The sequence below is a fragment of the Callorhinus ursinus genome, unplaced genomic scaffold, assembly GCF_003265705.2.
Source record: "Callorhinus ursinus isolate GAN/ISIS: 27379988/994484 unplaced genomic scaffold, GSC_fseal_2.0 scaffold5, whole genome shotgun sequence".
Lineage (NCBI taxonomy): Eukaryota > Metazoa > Chordata > Mammalia > Carnivora > Otariidae > Callorhinus > Callorhinus ursinus.
Genome location: NW_027397067.1, coordinates 11,327,938 through 11,341,204, shown reverse-complemented (window position 1 = coordinate 11,341,204; position 13,267 = coordinate 11,327,938). Strand labels below are relative to the sequence as shown.

The window sequence follows — 13,267 nt, the reverse complement described above, 5'->3', positions numbered from 1 at the left end:
TAGTTGACTCGATTGTAGTGTATTCATTCTGCCACAAAATTGCTCAACGTTAATGACTGATTTATTCCTGGTAAGACAGACTATTTAAGATCTTTTTGTCCATTTACTGTCTTTGTACTCCTAAAACAAACAAAAAGGCACTATAATTCTCATTCAACCGGTAATATCATAGAGATATTAAATGGTTTGAAGACATTTTAAAATATCAAGAGTTGCATTTTATTATGTGCCTGTGTTTTTATTTTTTTTTTAAAGATTTTATTTATTTATTTGAGAGAGAGAGAGAGATAGCAAGGGAGAGCATGAGCAGTGGAGGTAGGAGAGGGAGAAGCAGACTCCCTACTGAGCAGGGAGCCCGATGCGGAGCTCGATCCCAGGACCCTGAGATCATGACCTGAGCCGAAGGCAGACACTCCACTGACTGAGCCACCCAGGCGCCCCTCATTGTGCCTGTGTTTTTAAATAATATATATCAGTTTTGTAAATTGTACTGTTGTCAAGGTGCTCCTTGACAATGAATAGGTAGTTTCATTGACAAAAGGAAAGTTTCCATAGCCCACTTATTCATAAGACATGATAATTCTACTATGAGTATTACATCATTTATTTTTCCTGGTCTCTTTTGATTAAGTTTATGTGCGCACATACGCACGTGCATGTGTGTGTGTGGGGGGGTTGCAACAAACAGTGCCACATATATCATTTATCTGATTGACCTTTTAGCTATTCCTTACTTTTTGAATAATGATAAAAATGTCAAAATAAGTAGACCTAAGTTATTCAAAAAATAGTACTTTTTTAATCTTTGTTTTGTTTTGTTCTATTAATGGATCCCTATCTCTACAGGTCCTTATTTTTATCTTGAAATCCAGGTCCGTCACTAAAACTCACAGCTGCAACTGATTTGCATCCTTGTATGCTCACATAACCGAGTAAGGCACAGAATGCCATGTTCTCAATTTTGCTCAGTCCTGTCAATTCAAGTGTCATCAAAACTGATGATTGATTGCAGTGAGTTGGCTGGAGTCTCTTTTCCATCATGATTGCTGGTTTTTAGGGTGGGGGTGGAGGTATGTGTTAGGTAGAAGTGAGGGAGATTGAATCACAACTACTTAGCATTACTTAAGTCAAGAAAACTCTTAGTATAGAATTAGGAGAGAAAGGACAGAAACACCTGTCAGGCAGCTCTTACTGTTTCTTTGATGTATGATCATCCTAGGCGACATTTGAAAGGCGGTAACCTTGAAAGTCAGGCTAAACACAAGGAACCCAGGAAAGTCCTTTATGTCATACTGGAGATGAATAGATTGAGGCAGATCAAGAGGGATCTTAGTTCCCGCAGATGTTTGGCCAATTCACTTCTGCTTGGAGACTGTTCTAGAGATTGCTATTGTGGCCGAGACTGTAGTCACTAGCAATTGTGCCAAGCTTGCTATCATAATTTTACTACCGGTCCATATCCTCTATTTTAGAGAATCTAGTTTGATTAGTGGGAAGATAGAAAGACACACCCAAATGAAGAAAGCACTTTTAAATTTCATAATTGAATTGCATGGTTTGAATGTAATTTCTTGAATTATTTCAGTATTTGCTTCAGTGTCCTGAATTTTTTACAGTGAGAATCGTGATATGTGACAAAAAGAAAATTGCTGTTGTAGTGGAGTTTTGATCTCGGTAATGAGTGTGTGTGTGCGCGTTTCTGATTACTGATGTGATATTGCTACACAAATGTCAAACATTATAGACTTTTTAAACTCTCAATTGCTGTAAACAGCTATACAAAGAGTCAAGGCAGTCCTGATCTAGGGCAAGTTACTGACGAAGTAACAATGCTAAATCATTTGAATCAAATGTACAGACCAGGAGTGGAATGAAAAGATTTCTAATGAACTGATTATGTCTAAACAAAAAAAATTCTGCTGCTCTTGGGTTGATCTAAAAGATATTTATAATGAAAAACTTTGGCTCAGTTATAGATCCAAGGGATAGTACAATATCTAATTGCATTTTTCTATAGCATCCAGCTCATTTTTTCCCAATGAACTTTAAATAATATTCGTGTAGCCTCTAGCACCTCCTTTGTACATAGTGGGTATTCCCCTAGTGTCTTCCCTATAATTACTTTATTATTTCTAGAGTGTATCACCATAGACATGAGTTTCCTTTCTTATCACTTTCTCTTTAATATCACTTCTCCCTTGCTGCCAATCATTTTGATTTAGCTTTATTTTATAACCCCCTCGGCTATTATCTGTAAGAACTGAATATACACATCCATTCTTTTCATTTCCTCCAAAGGATTTCCTGCTCTTTTACCCTGTATATGGTAGATCTTTTTAGATCAGATTCTTCCTCCTGTAAAGACATATTTTAAAAGGGTACCGAGTTTTGTGTGTGTGTGTGTGTGTGTGTGTGTGTATGAAGCCTATATATATATATATATATATATATATATATATAAATATCCAGATTCCTAATTTCCCTTGCTCATCCAGTCTTGATTTCTGAGATTGCAGAATTCCAAAGAAAAAAATGCTTGTACATTATTCTAAGTTTTCAATTTGGATTTCAAAGCCAAATCTAGTCCTTCCCGTGGCTCTTATGTAAGTTCTTCTCTTAATCACACAAAATGGCTTGGCCAGGTCTGCTAGACATGACATGATAGAAACTCATTCAAGTTAATAAATCTAATTTTCTTTAGAAATCCCCCCAGGGTCACAATGTGATTCTGACTCGGTAGCTCCACACACCTCTTTCTAAAAAAATATTATCATCAGGCCATTGTGTTTGTGGTGCCATCCCCCTACGCACTTGCTCTGTCTGCGTTTGTCACAGGTAGACAGGACTAGTCCTGCTGTAGACTCTCATGAATCTATCTCATCCGGACGTGTCCTCTCTACCAGCATTCTTACCTCAAAGTGATCAAACCTCAACATGTTCATTGAATAATTGATATCAGAGTATGTCCTAGGCGGTCACAGACCCCACATTCCACACCGTTTTTTTCTTTCCCTTCAGGGCCTACAGAATTCCCACAGTAGTCTCGACAACCCTTTCTACTCCTGTTTTTTAGTTTTCAGAAATTTTGTTGACTTTACCTCTTAGTTTCTTTCCTTTCTTCTCTTTGACATGCTGTGCCATTCAGGGCCTTCACTTCCTTTCTCTGATCATAGTGCTTTAACTTCTTATCTCTTCCTGAAATTATTTACTGATGTTTCAAAGATCAAAGAATTCATCTTTCTTTTGTGTTTTGATTTCTTCATCATTTTTTTTTTTTTTATTCTTATTATTATTATTATTATTATTATTATTAGAGAGGGGGCTATGGGCAGAGGGACAGGGAAAGAGAATCTTAAGCAGGCTCCACACCCAGCACAGAGCCCAAAATGAGGCTCATGTCCGGACTCCATCCCTGGACCCTGAGATCATGGGGCTCGATCTCCAGACCCTGAGATCATGACCTGGGCCAAAATCAAGAGCAGCACGCTTAACTGACTGAGTCATCCAGGCACCCCCATCAAGTTCATTTTTAATAAACTGGTTAGTTGTATTGTCTTTAAATTAGTTATGTTCAATCATGTCTCTGATCTCAAAAGCGAAAATATTTTGTTCTCCTCGATGCTGGTCTGGTCACCAGTAGAGGATGCAGAAATGAGAAATTCTCTGTAACAGTTTGTACTTTGTTTTGTTTCAGCTACTGGGAAGGTTCAGCTACTCTAGGAAATTCATGTCACCAAAACAAATGTTTTAATTTTAAAGCAAACATTTTGATTATAAACATGATGCCAAAGAAAACATTTGGTAGCTCTAGGAAGCAACAGATTGAACTGAATTAATAAAATGAATTAGTAACTGGCAATTTTGGAGTGTGTTCTGTTAGAAGGATTCAGAGGATTTACGACACTCACCTTATTCTTTTGCACTCGGACTACCCTGCTGTTTGCCATCAAGTTCAGCTTTTGGACTTTCATATGCAAAATGGAAAACCTCTGTGAATTTGTTATTCAGTTAACAGAATCTTTGTAGGCAGAGAATTTTGATTATATGTTCCTAATTATTGTTTGGGGACCAGATACATCTTTTAGGCTGCTGATTAATAACTAAAAGGTTTTTTTCAAACCTCACCGTATATTTTAATTGAGTCAAGGCTAATCCTCTTGCTCATATTAAATTATTTTGTATCTACTCACCACTGATTATCTGATATTAATCGGACCAAAATATTATATCTGATACTGTAGTCTGAGCATTTATATAATACTAATGGCCTAGGACTAAGCAATTTCCAATTTACAATACTATTATAAATAATATGTATATTTAAAGTGTGTACTTGATGCAGGGTCAAAAGTAAGAAATTACCGGTAAAATATGACTTTGATGATCTGTCGCCTGTGGCTCTGAACCTTTATTTTGAAGACATTCCATACTCGGTAAAATTTTGTCAAACACTGATCTGCAAACACAATACTTAAGTGGAACAGAGGAATGACTAACTCATTGACCCTGACATCCTTCAGCACTTGGCAGGCTGATGAATACAGTTGTTCCAGTTGGATGGGACAGGAATCTGTGACTCTGAGGCCTTGAGGCCTAGCACAAATCTTCAGAAGGAAAAGACTCCTCAAAGTACTAGTCCCCAGGCACAAATGCACTTACATTGGGTCCAAAGGTTGTTCAACAGAGCTGTTGGTTCATGTCTTAATCCACTGGTCTCCAGCCTGGGTGCAGTCTTGCTTGTTTCTACCTCGTCTCTAAGCTGCTTTCAACTCAACAATAACTTTCAAAGCAGCTCTCCAGATTCCCTCTTGTTACAGTTTTCATCACATCTGCTTGTGAGTACCTACCTTTTTTCATGGACTCCTGCCGCTTTCAGATTTCTGCCTGTGACGGTTTGGGGGCAAGGCCGTGTCTCCTTGCGGCTTGTTTTGCATTGGAGATAGTCTTACTTTTGTATTTTTATAAGGCCTCTTTCAGAGTGTGCTGACTGAGAGGGGTCAGTCAGTCTGGTTCTGGTTACTTCTCTGAAGATGTGTGTTTCACAGAGTGGTGCGTTTCTAAAAATATTTCGGTAGAAAATCAACCACCACAGCTGGGCGAGTCTGAAAGAGAGTTCCAGGGGCAGGTCTCCACGTGTCCGAGGCTGAAATGGGGTTACTGACCGTAGATAGGCGTGGGGATTGCATGACTGGCTAAACCCTCAGCTAATTCCAGCAAATCCAAACACCTCCACTGAAATGCAACTATCGGGGCCTTTCCAAAAGGAGTTGGTATGACTATTTCATCATTATTGTTGTTTTTATTAAACAAAGAATAGTTTTCTAATGAGGACAAACGTAGCTGTGATTTGCCTAGAGCAATAAATATCTTTCCATGTCATGTTTTTCTCAAGTACACTCACTCATACCATTTGGTACAAAAAGAATAAAAAATATCAAGATACAGGAGGAGGAGACTATCTAGTGTTAAAGGACACAAAGCAGTCAATTCAGGTTCTAGGAAAGGGGCATTGACCTAATTTATTTTTCCTTCATTTTTAAGTTATTCGGTCTCTTATTTGCTTCTTTGTTATAACCCACCTCTTTCCAGAAAGGTCTTAAAAGAGAGGCATGATGGTTATAATCTCATCTGTGTATGATTCCTTGATGATTCTGAGCTGGCGGCCTGACGCTCCTCAGAAATGAGACCCTTTGGCCTGGGAGGAAGACCCTTTGACGTTGGACTTGGTCCCCGCCCCCCACCCCCAGACCTGCTGCAGTCTCTCACACTCTCCATCTCGGCTTAGCTTCCTAACATGGGAGAACGTTGTGAGGCCTCTGTTGTAAAGACTAATTAAACAATACACGTAGAAAATCTGAACCCAGAAATATGTTTTACACATGCAAAGCATTTTCAGGGAAGAGGGCATTTCTTCATATTCTCCAGGACTGAAAGGAGAGTGGAAATATGCTTGTCAGAAAGAGTAAAACTGCTATAAAAATTACAATGTTCAAACTGGACGAGGAATAGATTTCCATATTTATTGAGTAAGGGGAGAACAGGCTTAGTGATGGAGAGAATACCAACTAGATGAAACGTGGCATCTGGGACAAGTAAATTAAAATGATTCCCAGCTCCAGGAAAAACCCACTAAAAACAACTGCTTTTTACTCTGTCTCATTACTGAGTGAGTCACCTCAGTTTTGAAATGGCACAGAGTAATCGAAATGATATTTTACCTGTTGGTAAGGATTCATTCAAGCAAGTACATCACTGAGGTACAAAGTGCTAAAGTATATTTTTCATGATGGAAAAGATGACCAGCATAGGAAGAGATGGGTCTAATCTCTTTCCTCCAATTCACCGTATTTTTACAACATAAAAAGAACACATTTATTTTTCTATTTTGGTGGTAGTCACTTTTGAATGTATTTCTAGCTTTATTGTTCAAATCATACATTTTCCAGTCATGTGTGTTATCCAGGGGAGTGGAGAGATCTTGATAAACTGTACCTGTGTATGCTATGTATTGGCTCAACTTGATATAAGTAATAAGTAATATTCATTGTGACATTAAAATGAAACAAGATGATTATATATTTTTTGCAAACTTTATTTTGCTTTTTAGAGCACTGTAGTTTGAGCGTTGACAGTTCACTCTCTTAAGAGGAGACTTGGAAGAAATTTGGGACTCATAAGCAGAAATTCAGAAAACTCATTTTGTCTTTGGGAAATTGAAATTGAAATTTTATCTTTGGAGAATAAATCCCTAGCCTCGCTATTAGGAAGGAGCTACTTGTTGCTATTTAGTTTATGAAATACCAAGAAAATCACATTAGGGGATAAACTGGGTTTTGTAATAAATGCTATACTCTTAGAGATGTATCTCCACTATTGTAGCAATTATTCCTCAAATGAATTGAAATAAAGTTAGTGGCAGATGATATTGATGGTGATATTAGTGATGAAAGATTTCAAAATTTAAATAAGCTTTGTTTATTAAGTTGAGTCTATATAAATAAAGGTGTGTTCTGTGCCACCGAGGAGCTCATTCGTAATCTAGGAGGACAAACAGTTGTATAAATAATCTGTGACGTGATGGACACAAAGATGTAAGCACGTGGAAGGGAGAGGGACACAGAAGAGGGGAGGCACCATGAGAAGATTTGACTGAGAGCAAGAAGGAACTGTCAGTCTTGTAGGCTTCAGGGCAGCGGGTTGCACCCCACCCTTGGCCAGGTTGGCTTCCCCTCCAGTGGTTTGGTTACCTGTTTGGAAATGAAAGCCAGATCGATAGGGGAAGAGTCCAACGACTGGGTTTCAGGTCATCTCTGGAAGACTAGGAGGCATTTAGCACTTTTGTTTGATTGAGTATATATTTGAAGTTGGATGGCCTTGCTTTTCCATGCACCCTCTAGCTCTGTAACCCAGTCCTACCACAGAACTACTTCCCTGGGTTGTACTGAGAGGGTAGGGAATTAGCAGTCATGCCAGAAAAAAATTCAGCAAACCAGACAGTAGGACTTTTCTACTAGAGGGACCAGAGTTCCTAAGATAACTGGGGATTTAGTTTTGTTTTGTTTTGTTTTTCTAAAAACAACAGTAACAATAACCCAACTTGTTTTGTTTTGTTTTTTTTTTTTGGAAAGCTATAGTCTAAATATAGATCTATGATTTTACTGATCTTTTTTTCCTTAATGGAAATGCGTGTGGTGGGTATGTGTGTGTGTGTTCTAGTCATTCCGTCATTATGCAGACTTGAACGGATTCAGCTGAACACACTCATGACAACACAAAGTGGTTATTTCTCGGAGTCCTTTTCCTCTTGGGCACTGCCGTATACCTCAATTGAGCTTCCACCAGAAACACAGATTTCTCTATACTAAAGTCTCTGCATTACTGAAAAAATTTCTAAGTTCACATGGATCTTCATGGAAGGACTGTAAAAGAAGGAAGGTCATTTCCTGTTATCCACTGTCTTGCTTTCTGGCTGTTTTAGACTTGGCTCAAGTCTCTAGAAATCCATGATAAATACTGTGGATCTAGGCTCCAATAGGCTGTGTTCTATTTTGGGAAATGTTTTCCTTAGGTAGAACACTTCATAAAGTCTATACTTTGACCATATGTTATTATACTAGCATGGCACCTGGTCACACAGCTAAGTGGGGAATGCTGATCTCTATTCTAAAATGTGGTAAGATGCTTAGGTCATCACAGAAGATCCTAGAATTTCCCACAGAAGATCCTAGAATTTCCCAGAGGGACTTTTGCAAGTATGCTGAGGATGCAAATTATACAAAAGGACAAAATTAATGACTCAAGAGTAAAGGACTGTGATGTTAGATTTAGAGGAATAGATTCAGGCTAGCCGTCCCTCCCTGCCCTTAACCCTCTCTAGAGCCTTGAACATGGAGTGGCATGACTGAAATGAAATGCTCGGTCAGCCCCAGCACCCCATCTTGGTCTTGTCCTTGGCTGTTATCACTGTAGTATTTTCATTTTCTCTCAGAAGAAACTCTGGCCTCAACTTGTCTTCTATGCATTCATTATCTGTCCATGGGAAGTTTTGAGTTCCTGCACCTATGGATGAGTAAGATACTTTCCCATCTGTCCCAGTGATTCCCAGCCTGGGCTTTGGAACATCCTGTGATTACTTGACAGGTTCCTCCTTCTGCCATTCCTGGTGGAACTTCATTAATATTCATTAAAGTCCATGGGCTTCTTGAAGATGCTATAAGCCATAAACATCCCTAGGCTATGTACCCCTCTTTCCTGTGCATTCACAGGAAATACCAATTAAAACAGTATATTTGCTATGAAGCTTTAAGGCAATGACCCTAGACCTCTCATATATAGAAATCCTGGTGACTTCCTTGTAGGAAGGCCTTCGCTGTTCCTTCAGCCTCTAGAGCAAGAGAGGTGACTCTTCCTCGCCCAGGTTCCAGGCCGTTGGCTGAGTTCCTGCTGTCTGTCGTGGGCTTGCACCCCGAGTTGTCTGCCACCTACAGAACAGAGGTGCCACGCTGAGCCCACTGATCACGGAACCTTTGCTGATGAGGGTCGCACATTCTCCTGCTCTCCCTGTTCTCTCACTTCTTTTTTCCTGAGGTGTCTGAAGAGTGCGTATTCTGATTTCCATTGCTGGAACCTTACCAAAGGAAAATATCTTACATATGCAACAATAAAGTTAACAAATAAACACAGTCCCAGATACAGAAAGACAATTTCTTTACATTTCTCTTGCTTTCATCTTCAAACTTTAATTTGTAAGTAAAGCAGAAAATTGAGGTGAAAGGTGTTGAGCTAGTTTCACAGTGACGAGAATCACATTTACTTGGCTTCAAAAAAAAAAAAAAAGTGGAGTAAAGCCTAATTCTAAAAACGCGGCTTTTGCTTAGCAGAGAGTCCTTTTAACACTGATAAGTACGATCCATTGGAGTGTGAATGTTTTCTTTTGTGAAAGGAAGTGACCACTGTTTTTTCTAGAAGGCTAATGGCAAAGATTCTTCATTATGTTCAGAAGATGACAGAGTCTAAATGTGGCCATGAATCCATGCAGGAGAAAGGAGTTTACTACCTAAAGCAAAAAATAGTGTTGGGCACCTCAATTGTGCACGGGATTTTCAAAGCAAAAATGCATTCTGGATGATCTGGAGAGGAATAGTTTGTATCCTGCTGAAACAGACAGACCTCCTGTGCCAATACAAGGAAGAGAAATATCTGCACCCTATTCTGGTATTTCCTTTTTTTTTTTTTTTGAAAACGCTGAGACAGTCTACCCGTAGAGAACATTCGCGTACATTGACCGCCCAAGACAGAAAGGAAAAACTGATGTGGCTGCCTCCGGGGCTGTCAGTCAACCCCGAAGCAACTCAGTCATCGGAATTCTTTTTGGGCCTCTGCTTTAACTTCTTTCTCGGTTGCAGCCTCTGCTTGCCACCGCTCGCCTTGCTTTCATTCCATTTCGGAAAACAACTATTTTTACATAAACTACAAAGGTACAGCCAGGAGCATGTGCGGCAGAGACAGATAGCCTGCGGTTGCCCGGGGACTTCTCATTTTATCTCTGTGCAGACCCAGCACGGCCTGCCAGGTACAACTAGCATAACGAGGGCTCTGGCGTCTCTCTCCTGCGGACGCTGAAATCCGCGCATCGATACTCTGGGGCTGCTTGACAGCGCGGGGAAGGGAGATCCTTGTACATCATGCCGCTCCCACTGATCACAGTCTGAAAGAGCATTAACCCTCCTTACGGCCCCAAGATACACTTTCTCCACAAGCGTGTGTTGGGAACATCAGTGTGTTACGGGGCTTTTTGGAGATGAATTCGCTGCTGGAGATAAAACTCATAGAACAAGGACATTCAGAGCAGGTCTGATGATCGTCTAGCAGGTGCCTTGGAACAATATTTGAAGTCACAAATCTCGTTTATGTTTCATGTTACCAGCGCGGAGAGGAAAGGCCTCTTGGAGAAGATACACTTCTTAAGGACAAGAGATACCTTTTTTATTTTTATTTTATTTATTTTGGACAGCTATAACCTAGAGGTGACTCCCCTGCATGTTAGTGCTTGGCTTTCCTGATATTTGACTATTCCGATGAGCACGAGGCCAGCACAAGAATTAGTGCTTCTGACCCAAAGATATACTTTTAAACTAGATATTGATGGTCCAAAAAGAGTGCTGAGGACAGAAATTGACCAGGTCCTGAGAAGCCATCAAGATAATATCCTGACTAGCAATCTGCCCCGCCCCCCCAACTTACTGTACTTTTTCATTTTAATTAATCTACTATATACATTTTGGGTTTCTATAGGCATTGTTGGGTTTTCCTAAATAGTACTGTCTCTTTGGAAAATTGGACTTCCTCTAAAGCCTCAAGAAGAGCGTGATGCACTCTCTTTTCTAGCTTGAAGGCCAATGTTTAATTTTCCTAAATGAACAATTCTCTTTGGCTTCATTAAATAGGATGATTTGGGTGGTGTGATTACAAACCATTTTTTATCAAAATCAAAATTTATCTTTGTCAACACATTTTCGTGGTTGTCTCTAGCCATTGTGGTATGGGACAGCACGGTAATGTTTTCTCACCCCACCGGTAGTGTGATGATGTCAGCTTTGGGACTCCACTCACCTGAGCCAGTCTTACTGCACACTTCCTTTCTGCCTCAGTTTCCCTCAGGTACAATTTCCTCTGATTCTTGTGAAGCTTCTAAAAAATAATACAGGTGAAGCACTTTGAAAAATCCTCAATTTTAGAAGTGCTCAGTAAATGTTAGATTAAAACAAAATGAAAGCCTCCGGCACACCATCTGTCTATGAGGAGCTAAAAAAGAAAAAAAAAATAGTACCTTTTCTAATGGATATCGCTAAGGGACGCATTCAGCTTAACTTTGGTCCACACTTTGGAGGGGATGGGCAGAAGATGGGAGGATGCCTGAGTGCCCGGGCAGGTGAGCACCAGCCTCACTGTGCCCATTCACACGCACACCTGTTGATCCGGACAGAGATGCTTTCGACAAGGGAGCTGTGAAAAGGCCTAGCTTCGACGATTGGCAACCAGCACATGCATGCCTCCTTCTCCTACAGAGCTCCCTTGTCCCAGCCCTCCATCCGATCTCTGCTCTTCCACATTACTTCTGCGTCGCAGAATTGTGGCATTGACCCTGGAAACTGACAGTGACTCCGCTATCCTCCAAAAGAGGTTTGTAGAGGAAATGGCAAGAAAAAAAGAGAAGAGTGCTTCCTCCTCTACCTAAGTTTATTTTGCTTTCAAGTGAGAGAAACCATTTCTGAGTAGTTTAATCAAAAAGGAAAATTTAGTAGGATACTGGACTATTTCATGGAATCTAGGAATTGAAAAACCAAGTTTCAGAAGGACAGCAGGACCTCAAGTCCACCACCACGGTGTGGTTAGAAGCATGGACTCTAGATGCAAACCCTGTCTGAGTTTACATCCCAGCTCTTTTGCTTGCTAGCTATGTGATCATAGGCCAGTTCTTTTCCTTGCTCCGTGCCTCCGTTTCCCCATCTGAAAAATGGAGATAATAATTAAAAGAGGTAGTATCTCAAAGAGCTTGGACCGTGGAGCACAGTAAAAATGGCATGAGGACTTGTTAAGTTAGAACTGTGGGCACTGTGGATCCCATCCTCTCCCCCAGTAAAGCTCTGCCATTGCTGGGACATAGCTCAGGGCATTGGGTGGCTCAGCAGCAAATCTGATCTGCCCATCCTATGTCTGAGCACAATTTTGGATCAAGCCAGTGTGGTTGTCATGAGGTGTGGATCAAGCTCCTGTGGGTCAACCCTGTCTTCGTGGGCTAGAGTCAAAGGGGATGGTGTCCTGAGTTCAAGCTTTGGTTAGGAGCCCACCAGCCATGATATGCTTTGCACCCTCCTAAGTTCAAAAGAATGAGTAGGCAAGGAACATTCCATTTGAAAATACTTTACATGACAGAAGTCCCGCTTATCCACAGTTTCACTTTCAACAGTTACTCCTTCTGTCCAGTCATCAGAAGGTGAATCTGGCCTAACACTACATCACAATGCCTATGTCACTCACGTCACTTCCTGTCATGGCATGGGCATTCTGTCATCTCCCAGTATAACTGCAAGAAGAGGGTAGGTACAGGACAGTAAGATACTCTGAGAGAGAGAAGGAGACCACATTCACATAATTTTCATTACAGCATGTTATTATAGTTGTTCTATTTTATAATTACTTATTGTTGTTAGTCTCTTCCTGTGCCTCAGTTATTTATTTAGTTATTTTAAAGATTTTAGTTATTTTTTGACAGAGACAGAGACAGCGAGAGAGGGAACACCAGCAGGGGGGAGTGGGAGAGCGTGAAGCAGGCTTCCCGCTGAGCAGGGAGCCCGATGTGGGGCTCAATCCCAGGACCCTGGGACCATGACCTGAGCCGAAGGTAGACGCTTAACGACTAAGCCATCCAGGTGCCCCTCCTGTGCCTAATTTGTAAATTAAATTTCATCATAGCATGTCTGTATAGGAAAAACATAGTATATATAGGGTTGGGCACTATCTGTGGTTTCAGGCATCTGCTGGGGGTCTTGGAATGGAACGCCCCGAGATGGGGGAGGGGGTTGGAGCATTGTAGAGACGAACACATTGCCTAATACAGCTAATTTTTTTCCGTAGAAATACCAAGTCTCCTACAACTCTAATATTTGAAGAGCTTAATGAGATGCAAGTGAAATAGCATATGTTCTTTTGTTAACACCAAAGGAGAAACAATTACTCAAGCAGACATTTAGCTCATAGTTAATGG

At 40.5% G+C, this 13,267-nt stretch overlaps 1 protein-coding gene across 3 annotated transcripts in view; it reads left to right on the top strand.

Moving 5' to 3' along the window:
* The window catches only part of TOX (thymocyte selection associated high mobility group box), a 298,404-nt gene that overhangs the window by 112,474 nt on the left and 172,663 nt on the right, over positions 1–13,267 (top strand). The gene's annotated exons all lie outside the window — the stretch shown is intronic.